The sequence below is a fragment of the Delphinapterus leucas genome, chromosome 11, assembly GCF_059928025.1.
Source record: "Delphinapterus leucas isolate spDelLeu-1000000601 "Yukka" chromosome 11, BTC_Dleu_Yukka2, whole genome shotgun sequence".
In the NCBI taxonomy this organism is placed as follows: domain Eukaryota; kingdom Metazoa; phylum Chordata; class Mammalia; order Artiodactyla; family Monodontidae; genus Delphinapterus; species Delphinapterus leucas.
Window position 1 is genome coordinate 85,213,245 of NC_143139.1, and position 22,542 is coordinate 85,235,786.

At 49.1% G+C, this 22,542-nt stretch overlaps 1 protein-coding gene and 1 pseudogene across 10 annotated transcripts in view; one reads left to right on the plus strand and one right to left on the minus strand.

The window, feature by feature from the left end:
• Window positions 1-22,542, plus strand: part of CHST11 (carbohydrate sulfotransferase 11) — a 284,429-nt gene that overhangs the window by 104,562 nt on the left and 157,325 nt on the right. The window lies entirely within an intron of this gene.
• On the minus strand, window positions 3,898-5,665 carry LOC111187839 (prostacyclin synthase-like; annotated as a pseudogene).

The following is a 22,542-nucleotide window of genomic DNA, read 5'->3' on the forward strand; positions in this document are numbered from 1 at the left end:
TCCCCCTAGTTCTTTAAATCTGAGGTTCTCCATCAGGACCGATTCACCAGAGGCAAAATTTGCTGACGTCTCTAAAGAATAAAGTGTACCGTCACTCCAATAAAATATCATAGCCACTTCAGTCAGCCACATTAAAGCTGCAAGAATCTTTAGGAAATTGAGCCTCATGGGTCAGACGGACCACATTTTGTGGAACAGGCGAAATGCATCTGAGGTTGAGGGTGACTGACAAGTCGGGACATCTTTAGATAGGCAGGGAAGTGCAGTTACAAAATACCTTTGAGCTTCAATCAGATCTGGCAGAAAATTCAATCCTTTTTTAGAAGGCAGAGGAAGGTTTGTTTTAAATGGTGAGTTTCTCTTTGGGTAGAAAGGTGTTCCTTGGGTGCGTGGGACTTGTGTCACTGCCCTTATTTCCCTGCCTCCTCTTCCATTTCCTTGTGTCTCTTAAGATCCACCTTCCTTCTCCGGGAAACTTTCCCTCTCCTGACAGCCTGCAGCACCTCTAGTTACATTCCTGCTGAGATACACTGTGTTATGTTCTGTTGTTCTGTCCTCAGTGAGACATTCCCAAGCTCCAGTTGGGCACGAGCTCTCTTGCGGATCTGACTCCCTTCCTGAGGTATGAAGAGGGGTTCCAGGCCCACCTTGAGCTGTGTGGAAGGTTTAGAGGCTAGGCTGGTCCATGCATTTTGTGGCTCCCCAGGGCAGGTCACTATAGGGAAAGACTGGTGTGTCTGTTCCTTTCCACACCAGGATTCACAGGCTTGGGCTGGGCCCCGTCACCAGGGCTGCTATTTAGGGCTGGGGTCTCCTTGCCTTCCAGCCTCACGGATGCTTTGATGCTGACTGCATGCAGGAGCCAGGCTCTCCTCTCTCTTTGCAGTTTACTGATGCTCTTCTGTCTTGGCAGCTCCCGTTGCCATGCAACAGCCAAAGGTACCGCGCCAGTGGGCCCCTCCCACTGTTTGTGCATCAGCCCTGCTGTCTGTCCCCCTTAGCGCTCAGTCCTGCTGCAGGGTGGGGATGGAGGGACCTGGAGCAGCAAGCTGGGCCAATTTTAATTGAATTCTGCTTGCTACGCCTTCACTAATGATCTGTACATTAGCAACTTTGAACAGAGCTAAGATGGGGTGAGAGTGGCTGATGGCTGGTTACCTAGTTGCTTCCTGGGACTTTGACTGTCATCTTGACGTTTTACAAACGTGACTCTTTGTTGCTGTTGGGACCTCCCCTAGAAATACAGTGACAGCCGCAAACTGTCATGCTTTGTTATTACTTACTATGTGTTTGTATTCACTTAAGCGTGAAGGCAGTATTAGTTCCATTTTATAGAAACTAAATCTCAGAGACGTTAAGTAACAGCCAGGATCACACAGCAAGTAAAAGCAGAACTGGGATTCAATCCCAGGCAGTGTGGTTTTATAGTTTGTGCTCTTAACCAGTATTCTATACTGCCTTTCTACTTATAAAAGTTGAAACCCACCCAAGGGGATCTTAAAAAGCTAATGACCTACTTTTAAAGGCAGTGCTGCTGCTTTATGTATATAGCTACATTTATTAAGTACTTAATAAAGTAAGTACTTAAAACTGTGCTAGGCACTCTTTTAAGTGTTCTTATAATAGCTCATTAACACCCACAACAGTCCTGAGAAGTATTACTGTTATTCCCATTTTAGAGGTGAGAAAATTGAGGCAGGTGGAGATTCAGTAACCAGTCCAAGGTCATAGAGCCAGGATGTGACAGAGCCCAAATTGGAACCCAGTAGTCTTGATTCCATATTCTACACACATAAGTAAAACTACTAGTTTATAAAACAAAATAAGGCAAACTTCTTGACTTGGTGATTGTGGGGGAAGAAATTCTAGGGATAGAGAGGGACAGAAAACCCTCCGGGAGTTGCCATATTAGTTAGTTACTACAGCTCAGTCTATGAGACCCCTCATTTTTCAGAATGTTTTATATTCTGAATGAAAAAAAAAAAAAAGGCACATGACAAATACAACCTGTCAAATTTACTTAAAGGAACAATCATTAGGATTTGTGGGCAGTTTACTTAAAAACCAGTCTCCCTTATGTTCTCAATATTCTGTCATGAGCAGTTGCTTTTAAAATTTAGAGAAGAACTCAGAGGATGTCTGATTCCATTTTGTAATCTTCCTAACTTGTTGCCCCGTAGCTGAGCACGTCGTAGGCACTTGGGAGCACAGTGCACGTGCTGGATTGATTGAAAATTGAAGTGTTATGTGTGGGATTAGAAGATAATGAAGTGGGGAGATTCCAGGCTAGGTATTTAGGGACCACATTTTTTGGATGCCTCCAGGGTACCCAGGCTATACCTTATCCATCTCTTCTCCCACGCGTGGATCATTGGGGGATAAATTACAGCATTGTCGGTGATGGTGGTGCAGGTAGTATTGGGGTGGTGCCATTGACCATGCGGTGCTGGGAGCCCCCAACACCTGGCTTTCCCTCTTGAAGGCTGACACTCCATGTAGCCATGTTGATCCTGCTTCATAATCTTAGTTTACAGTTGGCAGAAGAGGAGAAGATTGAGAAAGAAACCCTTTGCAGTCAGCGCACTTGGCCATCCGAGCAGCTCCGCTCCACATTCTGCCAAATTGCTAAATTCAGAAACGGTTAACGGTTTTGACATATCTGATAACCTACAAAACCGACACGTCCTGGGTTTGATCTTCCCATCTGTGTCAGAGGAGCATGAAATGATCATGCGAGCCAGGCTGTGATACAGCCCATTGGGGAGGATCTAAATTAAATCGGGGGCTCCCCTGCCGTCCCCCCACTCGACGGCTTTCCAGTCCCGTGTGCCCCCCACCCCACCCCTTCCTCCCAAAGGGTTAAGTTACACAAGAGCCCAGGTGCCTGTTTCTCTCCTTCTCACCCTGTTTGTTCCTCTCCCCATCACTGTCTTCCTTGTTGATCTTATTGTCTAGGAGAAAGTTGACTCATTTGTAACATTCACCAGCCTCCCTCTCCCACTAGTAGGTGTGTGAGCAGCTGGGGGCTTTACCATCTGTGATCCTCCACACTTCCAGCAAATTCTCTTTCTACCTTTGTGGCGCTGTGCAACCAACCCAAGCTCCGCGCCTTCTCTGTGTCCCATCTACCCCCTCTCTCACACCAGAAATCAAGCTGGAGGGTGATGGGCGTGGGGTGACCTCAAAAAAAACCCCACTCATTTCCTTCCTTCTAGAAAAATGTGCCAGGCATTTAGTGTTAGGGATAGAGAAGTGAGTACACAGGGTTCCTGCCCTCAAGGAGCTCATGCTTTGGGGAGGAAAGGCAACAACATGGGTGTTCCTAATTGCTGCAGTTTATCGAGCGCTCAGGATGTACGAGGCACCGTGCTTTACCCAGATGATCTCATCTGATCCTCACAACAACCTTGTGAGCTTAGGAAGCCTTCTCATTTTATTTTATTTTTATTTTTTGGCTTTAGGTAGTTTAATAACAATTTGGGGACAGAATTTCTTTCCACAGATGCACTGCTAGGCCCCAGATGGCCTTTTTATGGCCAGCATCTGCTTTGACGGGTTAGGGTCTGGACGGCACCACTGTCAGGGCCTTCCTTGGACGGCAGCCCGTGGGGGCTGGGGGCAGAGCAGTGGGGTCTCCTAGTTTTGCCCCGTCTGCCCTAGCTTTAGTGGATATCATAAAGGTGAGAGGAGCTGGGAGCGGAAAGAGCCTCATCTTGGAACTTAACCTTTGCAGCAGATAATCCGCAGAGCTTTTGGTGTCTTTTCTTCGCTCCCCTTCTTTCCCCTCCCCCAGACACAGCCTTCTAGGAAAAACAGTAGGGAAGGGATAATGCTTGGCACCGTTGGGTGTTCAAAGCTCTGTACCCAGGCCGAACGCAGGCACAGAACGTTGGGCCACTAGGGGCAGGCTGGGTGCGTGGAGTCCCATCTGCCCCGAGCCCAAGGCTGGATGCGGTAACGTTCCGGCTGCATCAGCCCAAAGCCGTACCTACCGAGGTCAGACTTGGGCATCTCCACGTCCGGGCTGATCAGCTCCAGGTCAAAGCGCCGCTAGCACAAGGAACACGAATTGTTTGGTGATGCTGACGGCGCAACCCCTCCCCAGGCGCTGGTTGTGCCCTGCTCCCCAGGGCATGCTGTAATTCTTCAGTCGCTTCCCATCCTTGTAAAAGTCTTTCTTCTCTGATCCATCAGGGCTCAGGAATCGGTTGTATTTAAATACCTCGGGGTCTGTGTAGCTCTCCGGGTCCTTCTGGGGACTCAGGAAGGGGAAGAGGAGGAGGCAGTCGCCGCATCGCCGGGTGAATTCCCGCCCATCTGCCACGGGCAAGGTCAGGTCTGCCACGACCTCGCCGGTGATGAAGGGTGCAGCGGTGAGCCTGAGGCTCTCACTCGGCACGCTGTTCAGCACAGGCATGCAGTCCAAAACCTTCCGTGGGAGGGTGGTCATCTGCGAAATGGGCTGCTCTACTCGCAAGAGAATAGGCTCCAGCTCTCCACGGACAGCAGCCAGGGCCTCGGGATTCTTGAGGAAGAGCAGGGGCCAGAGGCAGCAGGACCCATGCTCCCCTGCGTGGCCCAGAGCTGCAGCGCCGGAGCCCGCGCCTGCGTCTGCTCTGACACGCCTGTCTTCTCCAGGTGCAGCAGGTAACTCTCCAGCCATTTGCTCCGGTGGGCCCGAGTGGCCGGCCTGGCTGGGGACGGCGGCTTCCACAGGCGGCCTTTGACCCTGCACACCTGCTCCCTATCCCCCAGTGACAGGGAGCCACGTGCCAGTTTGGGGAGCAGCAGGTCGAGCTGGCGGAAGGCGTGGAAGCCGTCGGCTGAGTGGATGCCGTCATGGGCCTGGCTCTCCCGGGTGTGGGGCGCTGCCTCGACACCGTGCAGAGTCAGGTAGCGGCTCCGAGCGGGCAGCTGTAGGAGAATTCGAGGAGTCCCGTCGCATGCCAGCCACTGCCTGCTTCCCTGGTGTCACCCAGCGGGGCAGTGTGGAGGTTGGCATACACGGCTTCCGTGCGCGCCTGGAGTTCTTTGTGGAGGAGAGTCGGTTTCATCTTGTACTTTTCATTGCTGGGGCTGTAATGCGGAAGCTGCGCGTCGAAAATCCTCTCCATGAGGAAGACGGCATAGACGTGGAAGTCTAGCCTGGTGCGAGGCTCCCACACCACCATGTCATGGGAGTGTGGGTCCAGGAGGACAGTGGCATACCTGCCCCCCACCAGCACGGTAAAGACATCACCGTGCTTCTTCATCCTAGTGAGGAAGCTGGCAGCATCTTTTCCAGACTCCAAAGCGTAGCCCAACCAGGGGATACTGCCCTCCGGCGGAGGCTCTCCAGGTCGCCTCTCTGTGAGCCAGCTTCTCCCAAAGGCTCCGTTTAAGGGCTGGCACAGCACAGGGCTGGAGGAGACCAGTGTGCACCAGCCCTCTCCCACTCCAGGTCTGAGCCCACAGACAGGACACAGGAGCGGCGATTTTTGCACAAGAGGCAGGAGGGCAGGATGGTTATGAGCCTGACTTTAGCACCACTCTTCCTGGCTTCAAATCCCAGCCATGCTTCTCTCTGGCCGTGTGACTTTGCTTCCCTACGCCTGCTTCCTCACCGCGTGCGCCGGTGGGTCAGCAGCAGCACAGCCAGAAGCCCAAAGACCATGGCCCAGGACATGGCAGGGCCGGCGACTAGGCTGCGGCTGTGGAGCGCTGTCTTCTCACTTTAGAGATGAGAAATGGCAGGGGTAGTAGGTAAATTGGCCAAGGTCACATGACTGGTAGGCGGTGGACTCGGTCCTCTGTCTTCAGAGGAGAAAACATGCTATTGTTATTATTCATAATAACATTTATTGACTATCTACCACGTGCCATGTATCAAGTGCCTACATACGTGCTATCTTTCAGTCTCTCTGAAATACTCCGAGGATGGTTTTATCAGACAGTCATGACTTGCTGAGGACAACATGGTAGGAAGTGGCAGCTTGGGGCTGATACCAAAGTTGGTCTGATTCTAGAACTTCCAGGCTCCTAACCCCTGGGCTGTATCACCTCTCATTAGAGCAGTGCAAGGTTCACCATCAAACCAGCCACTTGTTAGAATGAAAGGAAGAGCTTTTAAACTTGGCTCCAGGCCCGCAGGCATGAATGGGACCATCTCAGGGTACCTGGGTTCCATGTTCGCCCTGGCTGAGATGTACGATTCAGGTATCAAGTATTTTGCAGTGTGCCAGGCACTGTTGTTGCTGTGAGCCGGGCAGGGGGTGTCTTAGAGCTTGACGTTCAGGAGGGAGGGAACTGTGATGAGGTCCCTTCAGGTCGGGGGATCAGTGCTCTAAGGAAGACACACAGGATAATGGGATGAAAGGGATGCTGGAGAAGGCCTCCCTCAGGCGGGGCAACTGAGCTGCAGCCCGAGTGACAATCTGGGTGAAGAGGGTCTTGGCTGAAGCATAGAAAGTTCTGGAAGCAGGAACAGCTTGACCGTAGGAAGGAACAGAAATTCCTGGGTGTCTTCTGAGATCTCTGAGTGGTTCTGTGTGGCTGGAAGGTGACATCAGTGGGTGAGGTGGAATGCAGTCTGCAGACCGTCCTGCCTGAGTCACGGAGTCCCCACGTGGCTCCCTTCTGAGGGAGGCCGTTCCGGGAGCAGCAGGGTTGGAGGCCTTTCCGATAGAGAGTGGAGAAACTCACTTTTGAAATAAAAGGGTTGGCTTCTCAAAGTCATGCTTGTCATCTCTAAGCCAAAGGGCCGTGATTTGTAATCACAGGATGGATGGCACGCACAAGTTCTGGTCTTTTCTTAAATAATAAAAGTGTGAAAACGGTCATCTCTTAGATTTGTTCCCTACCAAGCGCCCCCAAGTGCAGCGTATTAATAAATACAATAATAGTTAATATTTCTTAAGTGCTCCTTGTCTGTGTTCCAGTGGGTTGAGAGTTTTTCTTGCATTAGTCTCTTTAGTCCCCATGAGAGCTCTGTGGGCTTAGTACTCTTTTTTTTTTCCCGGTACGCGGGCCTCTCACTGTTGTGGCCTCTCCCGTTGTGGAGCACAGTCTCCGGACGCGCAGGCCCAGCGGCCATGGCTCATGGGCCCAGCCGCTCCGCGGCATGTGGGATCTTCCCGGACCGGGGCACGAACCTGTGTCCCCTGCATCAGCAGGCGGACTCTCAACCACTGCGCCACCAGGGAAGCCCGCTTAGTACTCTTTTTATTCCCCTTTGAATGATATGGAAGCTGAGGTCTAGAGAGGTGAAATGTAAAGAGCCCAAGGCCACACAGTTGGGAGAACAGGGCCTGGAACCCCTCATGCAACAGCCTGAGGTGTCAGCCAGGGCAGGTACTATCAGGCCCATTTTACAGAGGGAGAAGACTGAGGCATGGTCATGAAAAGGGTGTGGAAGAGAGTCGGGCCTGGAATCTGGGTGTTCTGGTTCCGACGGAAGGTCCACTAGCCGTGGGGAAGGTGGTGGAACCGCACACTCTACTTTGCCCAGACTTATTCAAGGATTCAAAGCCAAGGGCCTCCTTGAAGTTGGGAAAGAGTCCCTGGCAGCCTTCACTGGGGAGCAGGGGCTGGCGGCAGTCCCCGTGGCCACACCCCTTTGGCTGATTCTAAAGCCCACGTAAGGGCTGCATCTGGTCCACCTAACCCCCTGCTCAACCCTTTAATACACCCCAAGTTCCTCCAAATCACCTGGGACATTTTTAAAAGGGCACATTCCTGGGCTTTGAGAGAGGCCTGTTGAATCAGGATCTTGGTCATGGGACCCTGGAATCTGCATTGACCTCCCCCCAGGCAGTCCTGAGGGGCGTTCAGGTTGGAGAACCACTATTCTAGGTCTCAGTACTGAGCCCTCTGGGAAGAGTGTAAATGGCTGTGGATTTCCTCTAAGGCTCTAGGCATGATGCTTAAACAAATTTCATCGTTACTTTGGCCAGGGGAGAGGCTATTATCATCGGGCCCCAGACATTGTGGGGACAGGCTGGAAATAGCTCGCTGGCTGAGTGTTTCTATTTTGTATCAGTATGATTAGGTGTGTCTGGGGGCTGCAGTCTAAGTCTTTTTTTTTTTTTGGTATCTTTAAAAAAATTGTGGTAAAATATACATATCGTAAAAGTGACCGTTTTAACCATCGTTAGGTGTACAGTTCAGTGGCATGAGGTGCATTCACGTTGTTGGGCATGCAGCCCAATCCAGAGGGCTCCTTTTGGAACAGTCTAGGAGGGAGGGGCTGTGTACACATTAGGTGCTTAATAATTTCTTTCAGATGACAGTGGAGCAGCGGGGGTTATTGGGGTGATGGGGTAAATTCTTAAGCATTAAGTAAGCATCGCCGCTTCAGACTTTCTTGTGAGCCACTTAACCTCAGTCTGAGATGCTGGTGGAGGAGATGCTGGTGAGCTAAGTTTAACGTTCAATTTCTGTTTCTGGGCCAGGCAGGATGATGAGTTCATTGTCTGGTCAATGCCAAGGGCTGGTCGATGCCAAAGGCAACTTCCCCTGCCTCCCCCAGTTCCCCAGCAGAATAGAGGCTATGTCTGTAAAGAATCCAAGTTTCCCTCCTATGTGTGTGTCGCTAAGAGGCAACCCACGGTCACAACTGGGACTAGGGTTTCAGATGCTGCCGACTCAAGACTGATTGAGTTGAGAACTAAACAAATGGGCCTTTTTATATTTAAGAGGAGATTTTTTTTTTTTTTTTACCATGTGTCAACAAAAGATCTGTAGACCATCTTGTTATAAATTTCACACTGCTGACTTCATACGTATGAGAGCGCTCACGACCCATTTACATTTTTTGGTGCATTTGGGTTCATTTCTGTGGTTACCACTCTGAGGAGGCCTACAAAAGCTGGCTTGTTCAGTGGTGGAGCACGTTGCCAATGGAATTTGGTGAGCCTCACAGCAGTGGAGGGGAGGGCGTTGGATCAGCACGTGCACTGAGTTACAGAAGGCTTGAATTTTGCAGCTGGAAGGGAACTTCTATAGAGTAAACCCCCTTTTTTTTTTTTTTTTTGCCGTACACGGGCCTCTCACTGTTGTAGCCTCTCCCGTTGTGGAGCACAGGCTCCGGACGCACAGGCTCAGCGGCCATGGCTCATGGGCCCAGCCGCTCCGCGGCACGTGGGATCCTCCCGGACCGGGGCACGAACCCGTGTCCCCTGCATTGACAGGCGGACTCCCAACCACTGCGCCACCAGGGAAGCCCACCCCCCTTATTTAAAGATGAGGAAATTGAGACCCAGAAAAGGGGGTGGGTGCTTACCCAAGGTCACCCTGCTAGTTAGGAACCCAGCCCAACACGGGCCTCCTGGTCCCCAGCCCACTGACTTTCCGCTGCATCAGACCTTTCTAGTCCTTGAACTCTGGCTTCCATTGACTGGTTGGCTTTGCAATATTAAAAAAAAAAACCTGAAGATAAGTTTTCCCGGAATGAGAAGTCTTTCCAAAATCATTTATAGATTATGTGCTTTCTCCAGTTGCCTTTTCCTGTACTCGGGTAGAATCAATCTTTGCTCCTGGGCAGACGTTTCAGTTTCTTTCCTAAGATCTTTATCTTCCTGATTACGTTTTGGAACCCCCTGCCTCTGTTCTGATGAGAGCCCTGGGTACCGAGGCTCTCTTTCCAGGATGGCAGCACAGCTGGTTTGAAAAGTGGAGTATTGAGTCATCAGCTTTCTGGCGTGGCTTATCCTTTCCCAGAATTCTGAAGTCCCATCTGATGTTATTTAGTCACTGTCCTTTCAGTCTGGGAAATGATTCAGATATAAGCTACACAACTCAACAGAGCCCTCTGTGATAGGGGTTCTTGAGGAGACATGGAAAGCTGGCTCTGTTGTTTGGACACCAACCATCGCTCGAGAGCCAGACCCCTCACATTCCTGAGTAAAAACTTCTAGGAAGGTTCTGGGCTCTTGTGATGTACAATCGTCTCAGCTGCAAACTCAGATTAATTGATTGACTAAATATTGTGTTTATGGAGGACTTATTTTGTACTGACCCCACTCAAAGTAGGAGGTACAAAAAGGAATTTAACATGGTCTCTGACATAAGGAAGAAGCCATGAGTTGGTGCCTAGGTATCTATTAAGGGGCTTTATTACATGCTTCTGTTTTCTTGTTACCCTTAAAGAATCAGAGAAAGTTGCTAGAAGAACAACAAAGGGCACTATTGAGCCTTGAAGCTCAGTGAGGGCTGATCTATCCTCTTTCACCTCTGTGGTCCCAGGACAGTGTGGATGCTCAAAGAATATTTCTTTCCATGCACAACCCCTTCCCCACCTTTTTTTTTTTTTTTTTTTTGCGGTACGCGGGCCTCTCACTATTGTGGCCCCTCTCCCGTTGCGGAGCACAGGCTCCGGATGCGCAGGCTCAGCGGCCATGGCTCACGGGCCCAGCCGCTCCGCGGCATGTGGGATCTTCCCGGACCGGGGCACGAACCCATGTCCCCTGCATCGACAGGTGGACTCTCAACCACTGCACCACCAGGGAAGCCCTCTCCCCCGCCTTTTTAAAACAAACTTCCATAAAGGAGGCACCTTTTGTGCAGAGGGATGAGACTGAACCTGGGCCTGTATTACCTAGGTTTGAGTCTCTGTTCCACCACTGAGCTCTGTGCCCCTGAGCAAGTCACTTATGTCCCTAAGCCTCCATTTCCTCATTGATAGAATGGAGGCGCCATGATTCATCTTGGGACCGTGGGTACATCACTGAACCTCTCTGATCGGGGATTTCTCCTTTTGAAAACAAGAGGCAGTGAGGATGCGTGTGGAAGGCCCACTGGAATAGGCATACAGCTAAACAAGTATTCACTGTTATTCATCCCGTGTCAGGAATGGGCTGTTTTACTCTTTCACCTCCAGTGGAGTTTCAGGAGAATACGTCCATTCCAACACAGGTAACTTCCGATTGCCAGTGTGTTGGTGAATCCCCTGGGCTGCATCCCTGCCCTCCCAACCCCGATTCTGCTGCCGTGCTCACAAAACACAAGGTCGTTTGAGAAACTTTTGAGGCCAAATGTAACTGGAGATAAAAGCTAAATGTTCAAGGAGCCCGCTTAGCAGTCCCAGCTGACCAGAAGCGAAGTTTTGGATCACCTACTGCTTCTGAATGGCTTGGGTCACCACACCCTCAATTATCACCAGCAGTGATAATTGAGAGGCACATGGAACGGTTATTTACAAATGGTTATTTGTAATTGAAAACCACAGATAATGGTCACATAAGGTCAACCCTAGGTAATCAGTCCCTTTTATTTCTTCTTTTTTAAAAATTTCATTTATTTATTTATTTTTGGCTGCATTGGGTCTTAGTTGCTGTGCGTGGGCTTTCTCTAGCTGCATCGAGCAGGGGCTACTCTTCGTTGCGGCACGCGGGCTTCTCATTGCAGTGGCTTGGCTTGTTGCGGAGCATGGGCTTTAGGGTGCGTGGGCTTCAGTAGTTGTAGCACGCGGGCTCAGTAGTTGTGGTTTGCGGGCTCTAGAGTGCAGGCTCACTAGTTGTGGCGCACGGGCTTAGCTGTTCCGTGGTGTGTGGGATCTTCCCGGACCATGGCTTGAACCCGTGTCCCCTGCATTGGCAGGCAGATTCTTAACCGCTGTGCCACCAGGGAAGCCCAGTCCCTTTTATTTCTGATAGACATTTGAAGAAAAGGCTTGAATTTTGAATAAAACCATTTGCTTTTTGCTGTCACGGCCCTTCAGTTATTTCATTAAGGGATTGAAGTCAGAAATCATTTGACTTTTCCCCCATACATTATAGATTTGGGGGATAAACTATCTTTGGGGATTTCTGTTAACAAGAAGGAAGAGTCTAGGCTTAAGCAAGAGTATAAAAGAAAATTGAAACTAAAAATTGGTTTCTCGATTTGACTAAAGTAAAGCCAAAAGCTTTGACTACATGCACGGGCCAGCATAGTGAAGGTCAGGGTGTTAAAACAAAAAAGTTTAATTACAAAGAAGTTTAATTACTTAAGTTTAAGTTCGACATTGGGCTGCCTGTTTCCAAATACCCTGAAGCTCAATTATGCTCATCGTGAAAAGTGTGTGTTGATGTTTATTGAGATCAGAAGGAAGTGAAAGGCCAAAGTGCTTTCCCTCTGTTTCTGTGGCCCTCCCACTTCTGTCCTGATTTCCCTCTCCGTGAAGTCACTCGCCTTTGACCTTGGACATCCAGGAGCTTACTTCTCCCATCAGAACCTCTTAGAAGCAGGTGCTTCCTGCATCCTCGCTCTTACGGACTTGGGTTCTGCTCCCAGGATGCTGACCTCCTTGACCTTCTGCTGGAGGAATAACCTCAGACTTGGTCAGATGGAGGATCACCGGGAAATCACCATGATCTATTAATATTTTTGAGTATTAGATATCAGTGTATGTATATATCTATTCATATATATGTCAAGCATAACTGTGTCAACGGTTTAACAAAGTTTATGGGAGAAAAGCTTGATAATTGAGAAAACTCTACCCCTATTTGTTGCTTTTGATGTTGTGGTTTTTCAAACGTTTCGAAAGCTGGTTGTTATTTGATTTAGTGGCTTAACATTGGAGACGCTGTCTGGGATTTCTGGCCTCAAAAATTCTATCACCTTGGGCTTCCCTGGTGGCGCAGTGGTTAGGAATCCACCTGCCAGTGCAGGAGACATGGGTTCGTGCCCCGGTCCGGGAAGATCCCACATGCCGCGGAGCGGCTAGGCCCGTGAGCCACAACTACTGAGCCTGCGCGTCTGGAGCCTGTGCTCCGCAACGGGAGAGGCCGCGACAGTGAGAGGCCCGCACACCGCGATGAAGAGTGGCCCCCCCGCTCGCCGCAACTGGAGAAAGCCCTGACACAACACAGCCAAAAATAAATATAAAATAAATAAATAAATTAAAAAAAATTCTATCACCCTTAGGGCTAACGTCTTTAGCCACTTTGCTCTCCCCTCTGGCAGTGAAGTCCGGGCAGTTATTTGGAGGAGGGTTGGGTCTTATAATAAGGGGGTCTTTCTTGGTTCTGCTAAAGACCGCTACCCCACTCTGCCCTGACACTCACAGGGTGTGGTGGCTTCCAGTGTTATTCAGGCCACTGGTTCAGGGACCTTGGCGTTGTGATGAATGGCTTGGGTACCGGGCTATCTCAGGGGGCTGCTTATCCTGGAGCCTCCTGCCTGCACCTGAGCGAGCCTTCTCTTTGGGGTCACCCTCAGAGGGTACAGGGCATTTTGATGCTGCGGCACTGTGTCATTTGGACTTGAGGATATTTATCTTGGCTTGGAAAAGAAAGCATTAAATTTGCGGTCAGGGGAGACCGAGAAGGAGAGAGGGAGGGAGAAAGGCAGGGGGGACACATTCCTTCCAGAGGTTTGGACTTTAAGATGAGGCATGGGGATGGGGATGGGGATGAAGGAAGGCCCACGGGTCTGTGGAGAGCGTCAGGGATTGTCCCCACCATCATCCTCATCCTGTCCGATCGAGAAAGGCTATGACTGTAAGACGCCCCTCGGTTTCAGAGAAGTTAAAAACACGAGAGTGACGTGAATCGTGGTTGGCAACGTTGGTGCTTTCATCTCACGTAATCCTCTTAATCTTAAAAGGCAAGTTCTCTCGTTCCCATCTTATCGGTGAGAAAACTGGGACACAGAACTTGCAGAAGATCACTCATCTGGCTCTAGTGTAGGAGCCGAGATTGAAGCAGGTATTCTACCACCCTTAGGGCTGACATCTTTAGCCACTTTGTTCTACCCCCTGGCAATGAAGTCCGTGGTGTTTGAACACTTTGATGTCAACATTTTGACCCAGCTGTGTCAGACAGATATGTTAACTCCATTCCATTACTTTTAGTAAGTAACTTAAACCTCATTGACATGTTTTCACATTATTATTATTATTATTATTTTTTTTTTTTTTTTTGCGGTACGCGGGCCTCTCACTGTTGTGGCCTCTCCCGTTGCGGAGCACAGGCTCCGGACACGTAGGCTCAACGGCCATGGCTCACGGGCCCAGCCGCTCCACGGCATGTGGGATCTTCCCGGACCGGGGCACGAACCCGCGTCCCCTGCATCGGCAGGCGGACTCTCAACCACTGCGCCACCAGGGAAGCCCACGTTATTATTCTTCATAAGGGCTGGACCCAGGGTTGTGAAATGCTGCTTTCGGTGTGTTTCATGTCTACTCTGCTCCTCCCCCTCTCCTACATCAGGTAGATCTCTGTTGATAACATTCAGATCATAAACATTACCTGCTATATTAGTCTAGAGAATCTGTGGGTTACCGGCTGTGTGACCCTTTGCAGATACCTCTCTGCACTTGCTTCCTCGTCTGTAAAATGGGAATGATAACACTTACGTTTCAGGATGGAGGAAGGGAAGGTTAAATAACGTTTACTAAAGTCCCTGGCGTTCGGCATGGTGTATAATAGGAACTCAAAATATGTTCAGCTTGTTCCTGTCCCCCTTCTCCCTGGGTCCCCGGATAGGAGGTGGTCCCAAGCCCTGAACCAGAACCCTTTCTGACACACCTGGCCATGTCTCATATATATAGACAAGCAAGTGGCTCTCACATCCCCTTGTAACTGGAATCATTTGCAAACACCTCATTATTGTTTTACAGCTTTTTAATTTGCCTGCGCAAATAGAGCCTGCCTGGCTGACTTTGAAGGAATTTTCATATCTAAACGCAGCCTGTATGTGTGTGCTGCACCCCAAGGAGGCAGGCCTTCCTGCTTATCATGCCAGCAAGGATCTTGTGCATGACTTCCTTACTTTTCGGAGAAAAGATGGGACTCAGTCTCTCCATATTGTTGTTTGGAAAAAAAAAAAAAGTCTCAAAATGGGAAATATTTTCCTGGGGAAAATCGCTACGGTAACTCAGGTCCTTTCTTGCCCCTCCTTGGGTTCATTCCCATCCCATTGCATGTCTTCGGAGGGACTGTGGAGTGAGGTTCAGCCTTGCATCTTGGATTCCCTAAGAGGGAGGGAGGGAGGGAGATGGGAAGTGTGGGCGTGTGTAATAGGATACAGCTGCAGTGGTCTTTTCTCTCTGACCATATTTCGAGAAGAATAATATTTGAAGCACAGCCTAGCTTCCCCCAAAGGCCACATGTGCCTTTTCTACCCCCATCCTGAGCCTCCCCTGCACTCTCATGCACCTGCCTCATCCCTCCACTACTTGGTGGTGGCAACATAAATCACACTTCAGCAACTTATGGCCCTGAGACATGCAAAACTTAAGTGCTCCCAGTTTTCAAAGACCTATTGGGGAAGACTGTCCACATCAGTGGCTGCAGATAATTTTGGTGTCGTCTTTGGGAAAATTCCAGCTTTTTGTTTAGAATGTCTCTGGCTTTCCAGTAGCACCTTTAACACTGAGAGCTGATCTGGATCTAGTACTATATTGAAGCCATCATTTTTAAGTGTGATAAATGGTATACAACATGGAAGAAAGGCACGAGGCACCCTGACAATTGTTTTCATTTTTATATGTGTGTGCATTCACCTAGCCAAGATCCTTATCCTCATAATATTATGAATTCTGCTGCTTTCATTTCAGCCTCTTTTCCATATCTTCACATTATCACTTTTAATAACAGTATCATTTTTTGAATAGTGAATATACTGTGATTTGTTAATGATGTACCTACGTGAACCATGATTTATGAAATTATTCCTCTGATCTTGGACATGTTAGAGTGTTTACAGGTTTTTCCCATCAGAAGGGAAATATTATAGTAAACATCTTTGTGCATAAACCTGTTAGCTTCTGTTGAATTGTTCCCTTGGTGTAATTTCCCAAGAGGGAAATTGCTGGAGTTGAAGGCGGTAAACATCTTCGCAGTTCCAGTGATGTAGCGCCTATGGGGGTATTTTTAAAATCAGTGTTCTCTCTGCTAGCGTCTTGTGCCAGAAACATATCAGAAGAAAATAATACAAGTGAACAATTAAAAAGATAATTTCCATCTTTAACTCATCTAGACATATGGAAATGAAAATGTGGGTTTGCGTAGATGGGTGGCTGGCTGCCTTGGAAGGCTCCAGCTCTTTATTACTGTGACTATGTCTTTCATTGTGGGAGACAATCTCTAGCTGTCTTGTGCTTCTGGAGAAAAGGTATGCACACTGTCTGTTCACCACCCCCGCTTCAGCATCCTGAACCTGCCTTACGCTCATTGGGAGCAGAATGGTTAGACCTCCATCGTATGTCACCAACTGACGAGACTTCCTCTCCCATCCATGAAATAACCTAGTGTCCACAGATTAATATGTGTATATCGTATGTACAACAGTTAGATTTTGGGTTGGAATAGAAGAGGATTTTGAGGTGCTCTTTTGGGAGACAGAAAAAGGAGGTACTGGACGTCAGGGATGGTTAGCTAATTGTAGCTTATTGAGGACTTATCTCAGACCAGGTGCTGTTCCAAACACTTGACATGGAAGAATTTATTTAGTGCTCAAAACATCCCTACTAAGTAGGCATATCATTATCCCCATTTCACAGATGGAGTAACTGAGGCCAAGAGATTATCTTGTCAGGGTCACACAGGACATGAACCCACGTGTATTCGTTTCCTAGAGCTGCCATAACAAAAGTACCGCTGTGTGCGTCTGTCTGTGTCCTCCCTTCTTATAAGGACCAGTCATTGGATTTAGGACCCAGTCTAATCCAGGACAACCTCTCTTAATTTAATAACATCTGCAAAGACCCTATTTCTAAATAAGATTCCATTCTGAGGTTCTGAGGGGACATGAATTGAGGGGGACAGTATTCAATCTACGACACTATGGACAGGGTGGAGAAAAGAGAAAGAAAGCAGGAGCCCAGGCAGGAGCAAGTTTTGACCAGATGGCCCTGAGAGAGACACAGGATGGGCGACAGTTCCCTTGGGCCTTTGAAGAGGCTGTGAGCCGGGAGCGAGTGGAGGAACCCTGTGCAAGAGATGGGGGTGCCCGGCACAGCCCGGCTGCATCAGCGTGAAATGATCCTGCCTGGAGCCAGCTAGCTTTGTGGGAATGTCTTTAAGGAGTAGGTTTGGGGTTAATGCCCTGCCATGCTTCAGTAGCTTAAGGAAAGGTTACCTAGAATATTTACCTTCTCAAGCAGTCGAGTGATTCATTACACCGTGTCTCTGAACCTGTGGGGGAAGCCCAGAGGCAGACATAAGTGTCTCCAGTCGTAAAGTCAGACTTGGAGCACCAGCCACAGGGAAGAAAGTATTTTGGCATATCATCTTCATCACTGCAAAATAAATTTATAAGCATTCCAAGAAAACTGCAGGGGAGAGTGTAGAAATTCTCCAGCAGGCAAGGAAAGGTAAATGAAAATTCACTGTACCATGCCTATTAATTATTCCTTCCAGGTGTGTAGAACGTAATTAATACGATGTGGACTGCCGTGCTGTCTCTCTTGTTTTATTTAGGTGACCATAAAAGGTTATTTATAAGGGCTTTCCTAGGTTAACTGCCAATTTAATTCCTTGGACTGTGTTTTTCCACAGGCTCTTAGGTTTCTCAACAGTAAAATTCATCCACCGCTGTAGGGGCTTTCAGGAATTTGTGATGAGGTTTGGGTTGGGGGCTGCTTCTCCTTTACCTGAGATGCTCAGTGTCTCCACCCTGAGACCAGCCCGAAGGTGCCAATTCCTGTTAATCCTCTGTTAATGTGAGCGTTTTCATGTCACTGAGTGTGACAGTTGTGTACAAAAGAAGCTTTTAAAGAACTTTAGGTTATAAATCTAGCAAGCTAGCCTTTAAGTTAAGAATCTTACTCTGCGACTCATAAATCTAGTAAATTTTTTTTTTTTTTTTTTTTTTGCGGTATGCGGGCCTCTCACTGTTGTGGCCTCTCCCGTTGCAGAGCACAGGCTCCAGACGCGCAGGCTCAGCGGCCATGGCTCACGGGCCCAGCCGCTCCGCGGCACGTGGGCTCTTCCCAGACCGGGGCACGAACCCGTGTCCCCTGCATCGGCAGGCGGACTCTCAACCACTGCGCCACCAGGGAAGCCCATCTAGTAAATTTTAAGTTACATTTAGGGTAGCCTTTGATTAATCATTGACCCTTGAACAAACTTCACCTTCTTTTAACGTTTTAGATTGCACTTAAAATCTCATATACTTAATGTCCTTTTTGAGTACTTCAGATGTCTGATTAACGAACACTTAAATAATATAAATCTAATACCTCAATGACATTGTTTCTTAAATGCACCAATATTATATGTAAACGTAGAAAATTTCAACTTAAAATCTCAAGTCAAATAAATTGTTCAATTAAATCCTTCTTGTTGGTAAGGCAGGGTAACTCCTCCTACTTGAGTGGGTCAAAATCTTAAAAATATTAATCTTATGGGTTTTCTTCTTAAACATTTCTGTACTTATTTTAAATAATAGCTATATTGAGATATAATTTACATATAAACTTCACTTACTCAAATGTAGAAGTCATTGAATTATAGTATGTTTGCAGAGTTCTACAACCATCACCACAATCTAATTTTAGAACGTTTCCATCACCCTAAAATGAACTTTCGCATCTATTTACTGTTCCTTGCCTCCCTACCCCCAGCCTTAGACAACCACTAGCCTACTTTCTGTGTCTTTATATTTGCCTGTTTTGGACTTTTTTGGTACTTAATTTGAAATCATGCTGGGTTTTTAAGGAAGCAGTTTTGACGTCTCAAACAATTTTGGGGTCACCTCCTGCAATTTTTGGGGTTACTGCCTCCATGGCTGGAAGCGTCTTTGTGAGCCGACCCCTGGCCGGGGAGCTGAGCTCTGCCTCCGGGTGGGGGGGGCTCTTGTAACCCATGACCCAGACTCAAGTCACTTACTGCCTAATTTAGATGTCTCCCCACGGAAGACCAGACCCCATCTGGTGGCTTCATTCCATTCTGATTCTCTGCCCACCCACTGGGCTCGCTGCTGTAAGACCCAGTGAAAGTAACAGCTGACTGCAGACCGTGGTGTCTCGCTCCAAGGCCACAGTTCTGAGGTCACGCCCAGCGAGCCACGCTCCTGTGACCACCTAGCATCCTCACAGCGCCCACTCATAGGCCACCAGTCAAGGCACTCCCCCAGCAGCCTCTTGGCCCATCTCAGGTTCACGCTCCGTGTCCTGGTGAGACAGCTTAGAAAGCAAAACCCCAGCAGGGACTCAACCAGATATTTGTACCTGCATGTTCATAGCGGTATTATTCACAGCAGCCAAAAGGTTAGAGGCAACCCAGGTGTTCATCAGTGGATGAATAGATAAACAAAAATGTGGATATACATACAGTGGAATTTCATTCAGCCTTCGAGGGAGATTCTGACATGCTACACCGTGGATGAACCTTGAAGACATTATGCTGAGTGACATAAGCCAGACACATAAAGGACAAATACTGTTTGATTCCACTTACATGAAGTCCCTAGAGGAGTCAAACTCATAAGGACAGAAGGTACACTAGAATGGTGGTTGCTAGAGGAGAGGTGATAAGCGGGCAGGTGGGTCACGTGGGCCTCCTGGGCCATAGAAAGGAGTCTGGATTTTGTTCTAAGATGGTGGGGAGACCGGAGCAGAGAGGATGTTGTGAACGGGTTTATATTTTGAGAAGATTATTCTGGCCACTGATACGGAATAGGGTAGGGAGGCCAAGACGGCAGCAGGGAGACCAGTTAAGAGGACTTCGTCCTAGCCCCAGGGGCGGTGATGATGGCTCGGACCAGGTGTTTGGGACCAAGATGAGCTGATGGGGGGAGTGGGTGATGGCAGGTAAGGCACAGGAATTAAGAATGACTCCTGGCTGTTGAGTCTGCCCAGCTGGGTGCTTAGTGGTGGTGTTTACCGCAGTGGGGAACATCGGGGAGGGGACGTTTTAGGGGTGGAAGTCATGAGTTCTCCTTATCAGTGTTTATTGCATTCAGCAGCCCCAAGCTGAACCTAAACGAGCACTCTTATCCCTGACCTGATTCTTTCAAGATGTCTAAGTTGGGGAGTTTTAAACCATGTCTCACGACCCATTGGTAGGTTGTAAAATCACTTTAATGAGGGCTTCGCTGGTGGCGCAGTGGTTGAGAGTCCGCCTGCCGATGCAGGAGACACGGGTTCGTGCCCCGGTCCGGGAAGATGCCACATGCCGTGGAGCGGCTGGGCCCGTGAGCCATGGCCGCTGAGCCTGCGTGTCCGGAGCCTGTGCTCCGCAACGGGAGAGGCCACAACAGTGAGAGGCCCGCGTACTGAAAGAAAAAAACATCACTTTAATGAGTTGTACTAATATTAAAGAAAAATAGAAGAGAATAGAAAATATCAGAGCATCACATGTAAACTGGGTTCAAAAGGAGAAAGGGACGAGAAACAGGAGTCCCGAGACCCTTGTTCTAGCCATACCTCTGCCTCTAATGAGCCATGGGGCCTGGAGTGAGTCCCTTATGCCCCTGTGTCCATTGCCTCACCTGTGAAATGGGGCTGGGGTGAGGAGGGCTCCGCTGGATTCACCCCATCCTCCCCCCTTTTCTCTCCTTCAACTCTTGCATGCTCTCTCAGTAGGCGGACCACAAACCGTACTGGCCAGAAAGGTCATCACTGAGCTTTGCTTCCTGCCATGTCTGTTGTTCAGTCAGAACCAGTTCCGAGGGTGCTTCTCCCCAGCTGTACATACCCAGGCCCTTCACTGGTGTGGGAGTCATTGGACCAGCCGGTCTCTAAAGACCCTGCTTGTCCTAGATGTGCCTCTGTCTGCACTAACCTATCTGGTCGGCAGCTGGCTGCACTTGGGCAGGGACCTTGTGCTTTTTGGAAGCCGGCACAACCCTCTGCTCTGGGCACGTTTTCACAGAAGGGCCAGGATCATCTAAAAGAGGGGGTGGTTTGATTGCCATGGATTTTGGTGGGTGTATGTGATAGCTGAGTTCTTCTCCCGGCAGGTAAGTGTTGCAGTGTATACAGTATATTCTTCAAAGCCGAGTGTCAGAGTCCCTTAGTGGAGGGTTTCTATGTAGCAAATCTCCTGGCTTTTAGATGCAGCTGTGCTCTTTCTCTTCTTGTGTTATACCAAGCGCATTCACCTAATTCTTAGATTTAGACCCTTGACCTTCATCTCTGCAAAGTTTAATTCATTTTAGTTCTACAGCCACAGGTTAGACATCAGGAGCTTTGAGGAGCTTACAGTAAGTAGGAGGGGAGATTGACATGGGAATTAACTATAGTAAGGGTTCAGATTAGTCCCAAGTCAAAACCCCAGATCCCTCATTATTCTAGCTGCTTGTAGGGTCTCCAGTAAGGAGAAGCAGATCTGGAGATGTTTTTGAATGGCTCTGGGATGTCCCTGTTGGAGGGACTGTGAGAAGGAAGGAATAGGAAGTTGGAAAATTGAAGTTTATTAATCAGGTATTAATGGCAGCTTAGGCTGTACCCGGCTCCCACCTCAGTGTTTGGGGCTCCTGAAAAGTCACCTGTGAACACAAGTGTGCTGAGTGTCTATAAAACACCTGAAGGTCCTGGTTAGCTGGAGAACACCGGATCAATATTCAGGACTGCTTTTTTTGTGTGTGATACGCGGGCCTCTCACTGTTGTGGCCTCTCCCGTTGCGGAGCACAGGCTCCGGACGCGCAGGCTCAGCGGCCATGGCTCACGGGCCCAGCCGCTCCGCGGCATGTGGGATCTTCCCGGACCAGGGCACGAACCCGCGTCCCCTGCATCGGCAGGGGGACTCTCAACCACTGCGCCGCCAGGGAAGCTTATTGATTGATTGATTGATTGATTGATTTTTTGATTTTGGGGGGCTGTGTTAGGTCTTCATTTCTGTGCGAGGGCTTTCTCTAGTTGTGGCGAGCGGGGGCCACTCTTCATCGGGGTGCGCAGACCTCTCACTGTCGCGGCCTCTTCCATTGTGGAGCACAGGCTCCGGACATGCAGGCTCAGCGGCCATGGCTCACGGGACCAGTTGCTCCGCAGCATGTGGGATCCTCCCGGACCGGGGCTCGAACCCGTGTCCCCTGCGTTGGCAGGCAGATTCTCAACCACCGCGCCACCAGGGAAGCTAGGGCTTTTTTAACCTGCGGTTCTCCAGGGAGACCTCCTGCTGTCCTGTGCTTAGAAATTAGGAACTTTGAGTCAGAAGGGACTCAGACATCTTCTGGTTTGACCTCGTCACCTGACCAAGGAGAAACCTGAGGCCCAGGGAGACTGCGTTCAAAGGGAGGAGACGCTTCATGTGGTGGCAGAGCTGGGGGATCAGGCCTCTGACTTTTCCCATGGATGGTTCTGGGTGCCAGGTCCCAGTTAATTTTACATTTTCATTTAATTCCCACAACCACCCTAAGATTTAGGCATGATTGCTGCATTTTAACATTGAGTTTCAGAGATGAGGACATTAAGCCAGTGTCCCAAGACTCACCTAGAACTGGAATCCGGTTCCGGTGGACTCCACCTACTGAACCTTCTCATTCCACAGGGTGCTGCTGGGTGACCATCTCATCCCCGTGCGCCTTCAGCACAGTGACGTCTGAAGTGGATGGGGGAGAGCTGTGATGTAGGGCCTTTCAGGGCGAGCTGTGGGTCCCACAGCTGAAAGCGGTATGGCCCGTCCTGTCGGAAG